This window comes from Xiphophorus hellerii, chromosome 3 (genome assembly GCF_003331165.1).
Source record: "Xiphophorus hellerii strain 12219 chromosome 3, Xiphophorus_hellerii-4.1, whole genome shotgun sequence".
NCBI lineage: Eukaryota > Metazoa > Chordata > Actinopteri > Cyprinodontiformes > Poeciliidae > Xiphophorus > Xiphophorus hellerii.
Window position 1 is genome coordinate 30,103,202 of NC_045674.1, and position 7,354 is coordinate 30,110,555.

At 38.8% G+C, this 7,354-nt stretch overlaps 1 protein-coding gene across 4 annotated transcripts in view; it reads right to left on the reverse strand.

The window, feature by feature from the left end:
* Positions 1-6,002, reverse strand: part of ncalda (neurocalcin delta a) — a 71,416-nt gene extending 65,414 nt beyond the window's left edge. For 2 of the 4 annotated variants that reach the window (XM_032557934.1, XM_032557932.1), the window contains exons 1-2: positions 5,875-5,999; positions 1,700-1,803 (exon numbers count right to left, since the gene is read on the reverse strand). The gene's annotated coding sequence lies outside the window, so the exon portion shown is untranslated. Of the gene's footprint in view, positions 1-1,699; positions 1,804-5,874 lie in introns of all 4 variants that reach the window. The other 2 variants (XM_032557935.1, XM_032557933.1) reach the window with 2 other exon arrangements.
* Positions 6,003-7,354: the final 1,352 nt, after the last annotated feature.

Below are 7,354 nucleotides of genomic sequence, written 5' to 3' on the forward strand. Positions count from 1 at the left end.
GAACAGCTTATAGAGCAACAGCTTGTTGCTCTATAAATCCACCCCTCTGTTAATGTAAAGGCTGCAGGGTGTGGCATGCAAGGTCTTTTAAGAGAAGCTGAGGGTAGCACAGCTTATTTTTAGAGTGAAGCTCTCATTACTTTATCCACGGGAAACAACAGGCTGACAAATGATGATCGCGTTTGATCCAAGCCACAAACCCGCAGGGGTGTGAAGCAGAACAGAGCCACAAGACAACAACTGTACAGCTCTCTGAACCACGGGACAAAGGTGTTATTTGACAGCTCTGTGACTCTGCAAGGGTCTATAATGAAGTTTGATCACACAAAAAGTTGGATGAGCAGTGTCAGGATTCTCTTCAAATTTCAGATTTTATTCTTAGATTTCTTTGCTTCTTGTTCCGCCCACATTTTTTCATCCTGTGACGTTAACATTAAAAAGGAGCATGCCAACAAATACTGTCATGACAAATGATACAAAATCTGTAATCTGTGTCTGTAATTAGACTCACAAATATTCTTGTGGGAGCAGAGTACTGCAGCATAGCTGCATCCTTGGTTTCAATGAAGAATGCAAACAATCCAGGCTATCTATCCTGGGAAAACTGGAAGACAAATGTTTAAAGTGTTTCCCACACTAAGGCTGTGTGAGATAAAGGAATATGAGCTTTAGAATAAAACAAGCAAGCCAACTTCTAGGCATATTGCAGAAAAGATTGAGTGGTTCAATTTTGCTGCAGTGCAGGTTTAGTTCTGTAACTTAAGGGCCATGTTTTATACTGGGGTTGAGACAAGCTTATAACTCTCTAAGGCTCTGTGTTATTGGTAGGAAAAGCTAATGACTGTTTATTATGGGTTTCAGTGGCAGTACGATATGTCCAGTATTGAACAGGATGACTCACACACTGTTATCAAGATGAGAATTTTAAATAAAACCACATAAATGTGGAATTCAGACTGAGTGAACTTCATTTTTCTCAGAGTTGGTTGACATATGATTGTAGATTTCAAATATTTTGTTCTGTATCTCAAAAATATATTGCTAGTTTCACCTAGGGATGCACAGAGTTATTGGCCAGCCGCTTTATTGGTGCCGATTTGCTTAATTTTGGGAGATTGGTGATTGGTCGATACTTACATGTGAAGCCGATCGTATCCACTGATCTTATATACCTAAGGAAAGGTCTAACCATCAACCACTGTCCTCTTCTGCTCTGCTGTGAGAGGTTTGGCTGACTGACAGACCACCAGGTCAGGTCTGCACATTTGTAGTTAACAACAGTCACCACACTGTTACCAACTCAACAACTTTCTTTCAGACAAAAAACAAAAAAAAATTGGTGGAGTGTCAAGATGTGTGTGGGAACTTAGTGACAGTGGTGTCAGAGATTTTTACATGTTTCATGCTGTATAAGAAACTAATAAAAATATGTTTTAACATCTTTGTTAAAACCATCTATATCCTGACTGTAGAATATGAGATAGATAATCTGTGAAAAAGATCAAACTCCTCTGCCTCCTTTCTGTGGTCCTACAGCTCCCTGAAGAAATGCACCGCTTCCTGTCAGAAACAACCAATCAGAGCCAGCAGGAGGGTCTTAGTGCTGTCAATCACCCTCATGTATGTGCTGTTAAGCTAGTCAAAAGAGGTTTGGCATAATTCTCATCCTGAAATCCACTGCTGTGGTTCTGCTGCTTACCAGTTGACATGTGCTGAGTAAGTCTGCGCTTCCAGGCTGCAGGAGAACCCTTTCTGGAAGTCCTTCCTTCACCGTCAACAACTGTCTGTGAACGCTGACCACACCTGAGACAAAATATATGTATGCAAACATTCTAAATGGCAATGGATCAATTTACAAGTAAAATTGTTCTCTATGTCTCCTCACTTACATGTGACCTAAGGATAGCATGCAAATAATGATGCAAATAATACAAAACCATTATTATTACACGCATTCTATCTTCATGCCATCTAGACGTTTTATGAAAGTTAAAACTGCTCAGATTTGACTGGATTTTATTTATGTTATGGTAAACTTCATGAGTTAAAAACAAAATTTAATGAATCATAAGAACAATGGAAGAATTGGTATTCATCATCAGTAATATTTATACTACTGAATACATTGTCTCAGCTGTAGAGTTATCATGAAGATAAACTGCGCTGTCCTGATATTAATAAGAGCTGTTCATCGTTGATAACTGATTATGTCTGTCTGCAACAGTCTGTTGATGTGCAGCTTGTTTTACATCTTAAGGGAAACAAGTTAGACAAGCTGCTGCGCATAGCCACACTATAGAGTTTACCCTTGTTAATTCCTGCTATTTACAGTTGAAACCAAAAGTTTACATAAACCAAATTAAAACACACAACATTTTTTTCTCAGTCTGAGGTTAAAGCAGATCAACTTTCTTACGAGTTTGGAAGATTAGGAATCGTATGATCATGAGAACCCCACCTTATCCACCAATCATATCCAACTCCACAAAGGTCTGAAAATCAGCCACTCTCCTCTTTTTGCTCCGCTGTGAGACAGACCCACCCACCAGATGACGTCTGTGAATGTGCAGTTAACAATAGTCACTCACTTCTGCCAATTTAGCAATTTTTCAGACAAAAAAAAAAAAAATTGTTATTGGCTAAAATCGGAATCAGGAGGTAGAGTTTTCTAATGATTGGTAATCGGTGAAAAAACTGGAATCGATGCAACCTTACTTAGAATGACACCATTGAATACTCCTCACAAACTGAACCATTTTACAGAAGAGTATGGGTCAATGTGTCATTCTGCATATATTCAAATCTGACAGAGAAACATCACAACAATGTAGCTGCAATTACACTAAAAGGTGATTCTTTGGAGTATTAACTCAGAAAGGTTCAAAATTAAAAAACACGCTTCAGATCATTATTTGGAAGAATTTCTGCTAACCATGTATAATTATTTAATTAGCAAACAAAGGTCAGTGGACAAACAGATGGACATCTCGTAAATTTTCTACAAGATGTTGAAAATGTAACTACTTTAGCATTATATTAAACATAGACAGACTTTACTGTCATTCAGCTGTAGGTTTAAAATGTACACATTGAGTGAAATTTCATTGTAATGCTCCAATAAATATGGGATATTTGTCTCAATGTAAATCTGCACAAATCTGCATTTTTAAGACAGCCCACGATTGCTGTTCTCAGAATTTAAAAATTACTTGATTGGGTAATATTTTCTTAAGTGCTATCTCTTTTTTTAAGCTGAGAAGCGCTAAAGTTGCACAGTGAGTGGGACACTTATGAAGCTGTCCTGTCAGTGCTCTCTGGTGGACAAACGATGAGGATGTTTTATCAAACATACCTTAACATCTCTATGTTTTCAGCCCTTTCCTTCTATGTGTATAAAAACTTTAAAAAACAAAAAAAATAACACAGCCAACCAATCTTTCCGTTAGTGGAGATCCCAGTAAATTCATCTCAACTTCCAACATCCAGAGAGAAAGAGAGAGAGAAAAGCTCAAAATAAAAAAAAAATCTCTGAGCTCAATCCCAGGCTCTGTGGGCCTCACTTAGCCTCGAAAATGTTAAACTCCACGACAAGACGCTACAGAACAAGTCTGGCTTGTGTCCAAGAGTTCCCAGGAAAAAGTCTGTTCTCTCTAAACAGAATATGGCAGCACGACTTTGATTTGTAAAGTTGCATCTGAATGATTCCCAAGACTTCTGGAGAATACATTTTGAACAGATGGGACTAAAGTAGAGATTTTTGGCCTTAATCCACAGTGACATGTTTGGTAAAAACAAGCCAATTTATCTGCAGAAACTCCCCTTAACAACTGTTAAGCATGGCGTTAAGAGAGGCGATATTTGGGCTTGTTGTGCAAACAGAGGCCCAGGGTCAAGATGTTATAATGGCCCAGTCAAAGTCCAGATCTCAACATTATCGAAATTGTGTAGGGACTTTGAGAGAGCTGGTCATGAATGAATGTCTGCAAAATGCAATAATTGGAGCAAATGGTCGCCAGCCATTTTTTTAGGTTCACCTGTCCAATTGCAACAGAAATATCAAATCGGCCAATCACATTGCAATACCTCAATCCATATCACCGTGTAGATGACTTGCTGAAAAAGACTAATTCTTCACTTCTACTGAGCGGGAAGTCAGTGCAGAACGCTATTTTGGGCCCTCTCAGTTGGAGGTCCACAGGCGAATAGTACGGCACAGTTAGGGTGGTGCTACTAGCATCACAAAACACCATTCATAGTCCATTGACTGGGGGACATAAAAACATGACTGCTTGTCACAAGCACAAGATATATTAGTGTGTCATATTTGTTGTCACACTAGTTTGGTTGCAACCCAAAAGCCATGTTCGGCGTTTGGGTTGCAACCTGCCAGCCCAGTGAGAGTCCAATACACCGGACCGTAAAACGCCCGACTCGTTTTGTACGGCTCAGTGGAAACGCAGCACTTGAAGCACCTGGACTACTGCAAGAGAAGGCCACAGAGTCTACCATTCACACAACCTTACCAATATAGGTTGGTAAGGTACAAACCAACCTATATTGGTTTGTATATTTGTTATACCGTTGGGGCAATAACAGATTGGCAATATCTTACAGAGTTTAAATCATCTTAAGCTGCTTTCTTTCTTCCCTCATGCCAATGAGTCCAATAGAACTCCAATGGCCTCTGCAGTCACCAAATCTCAACCCAACAGAGGAACATGGAACACGATGGGATCTGTAGCCAATGAATTTGCAGCTGCTGAGAGATGAAATCACATAACATGGTCCAAGCTTTTTAAGGACTGGTTCCAACATCTTGTTGAATCAGTGCCACAAGGAACTGGGGAGGTTCTGAAGACAAAATAATCTGGCAAGGTCTACCGAAATGGTACGGTATTTGGTATGTTGTAAAGAAAAATGGTCTGAAATGTCTCTGCAATGAAGTGAGAGACTGACTAAATCAGTCACAGAAATCTACTGAGTATCTAACAGGTTATCTCTGCTACAAGCAGTTCTAAAGGGCATTGACAGACATGGAAACGTTCTTTGTACATCAAAAATTAGTACTTGCTGAAGGTATTACAGAATGTGAAGTATATAAAGTACAGAATAAAGAATACTTACTTACACATTGTATATTCTTTGCATCAAATTCACAGAGTCTGAAAAGTCATTTCTATTACGGGAATTGTTTGGATTATGTAAATTACACATGGGATAATGTTCGGTGTTTGAAGACTTAATCTAAAGCAAACCAAAAGGCTTTATGCAACCAGAACAGCCGTTCCAGAAATAGAAAACATAAGAACATAAGTAGAAGACGTGTCTTTGTTTTGTTTGATACATGAACATTGTGAGCATTCATTCCCACGAACTCTACACTCAGCCAAAGCTGTTCTGGACTTTCGATCTTACAGAGCAGGGTTGTAAATCCATGCTGTGTGCTTATGCTCCCCCTGAACACAACACCAACAGCACAGCTACATGTTGATAAATGCAGCAGGGTCTGTGTAAGAACAGCGGAACAATATCGAGGGTACTATCAAGTCTCCAGCATCCAGTCGGTCGGAGACAAAATTTCTAACCAGAAAACTCCAATTAGCTTAGCAGGCTAATGTGTTAATGGTTTTATGAACGTCGTTCATTAGGAACGTTAATAACTTTGTTGCACCGTACATGCTGCACCAAAACAATGTAATGGAAACTATCTATGAAAAATGTCAGGGGCTGTTTTTTTTTCTTCTTCAATGAAGTGAGGAGAACTCATTTGCTTCATTTTGCTAGTTCTTTTTGTTGTATTAATATTGAGAAACAGAAACATGTCTGAACGCTGGATAAACGCAGCTCCCTGCCGTCCTCGGACAGGTGACTTACCGCTTGGAAAACAAATGTGCCCCTCTTCTTCCACCGCTGGCTCGGCACTTCTGCAAACTGAAGCGAGGCTACACATGTGTCCACAAGTGTCAGTGTTTTTGGCGTTAGTTAGAGCCAACACATCGTACAGAAGATGTTCTGCTTGTGAGGAAAAACGGGTTCCTCTTCCGGTCCGAGCGGTTGCGTCCGTTTCAATTATTTGGGCTCTTGCCGAGCCTGAAAGTAACACGAACCATAGTTTTATGCGTTCCTTTTAAATACTACTCTTTATATATAATATGTATAAGTTACAACCATGTTTAATTTCTGGCATTCAGAAAAACAACGGAGTGAGACCTCCTCGGGTTTTGCTCTTACTTTCTCTTTGCCGTGTTGTTTCTATAGTTATACTCGATTGCCATCTAGTGGACGATTGAGATACAGACGATAACTGAAATTTGTGAATTTCAAATGATTCACAAATTCTATTTGTGAATCATTTGAAATATTACTCTTAATAAGAAAATGAAATTTTTCTTAAAAGCCTCAGTATTTACAGTAAAAAGTGTAGAGAAATGCAATTTGTTTAAAGTGTGTTTCAATAGGCAAAGAATTATGTAAAGGTAAACAGGTATGGTTGGCTCAATTAGTGACCAAATAACCTTCATTAAACCTCTTCAGCATCAAATGAAAGCAATGCATTTCTTTTTAGTTTTTTTGCAGTTTGACAATAATTTTCCTGAACAAACTGTTTCGAGCTTCTCAATAATCAATATTTTAGAACCAGACGGCTTCTTTGTGTCATTGAATTCAATTCAATTCCGTTCAACTCAATTCAAGATCGGTTTATTCATAAAGCACTAACTCACAACAAATATCACCTACGTGTAGGTAAGAGGACAAAAAGTTCTGCTTTACAGTGTTTTCTACTGATACGTCCACTCATCTGCCTCTTTATGAGGTAAACTGTCAAATTGGATGGGAAAGCTGATTTAGAAAAGCATGAGTAGATTTTAAGTGGCAAGTAAGTGTGTAATCAAATCAATCTGGCATAACCTAAAACATATACATACTAATTCAGTTTCATAAAGCCCAGTTCAGTCCTGATCTGTTCCTCAGACTATAAAGACTTCATATAAAGTGCTGATTGAGGTTTATTTCTGGAGCGTCTTATTTGGCTAAGTGTCAAACGGTATTAAAATTGAGATGTGAGCTTAGCTGCAGACAGGAATCTATTTAAAATCTCTCTAGCCAACAGACCTCTTCAGTTTTATGACAGGGAAACATAGACTGGTTGTACATGACAACTTTTGAAAGATTGTTTTGGCATCAGGAGAAGTTGGATCTCTTGGTTTTATTGAGATTATTGAGTCAGGCACTGACTTGTTTCTCTTTTCTATTCTAGAGCTATCTTAGTTTTTTTACACGCTTGTCTGCTTTTCCGATTCCACCAGGTGGCGATGGAGTATCACGTACAATCTGAACGTCTCCCTCTTAAATC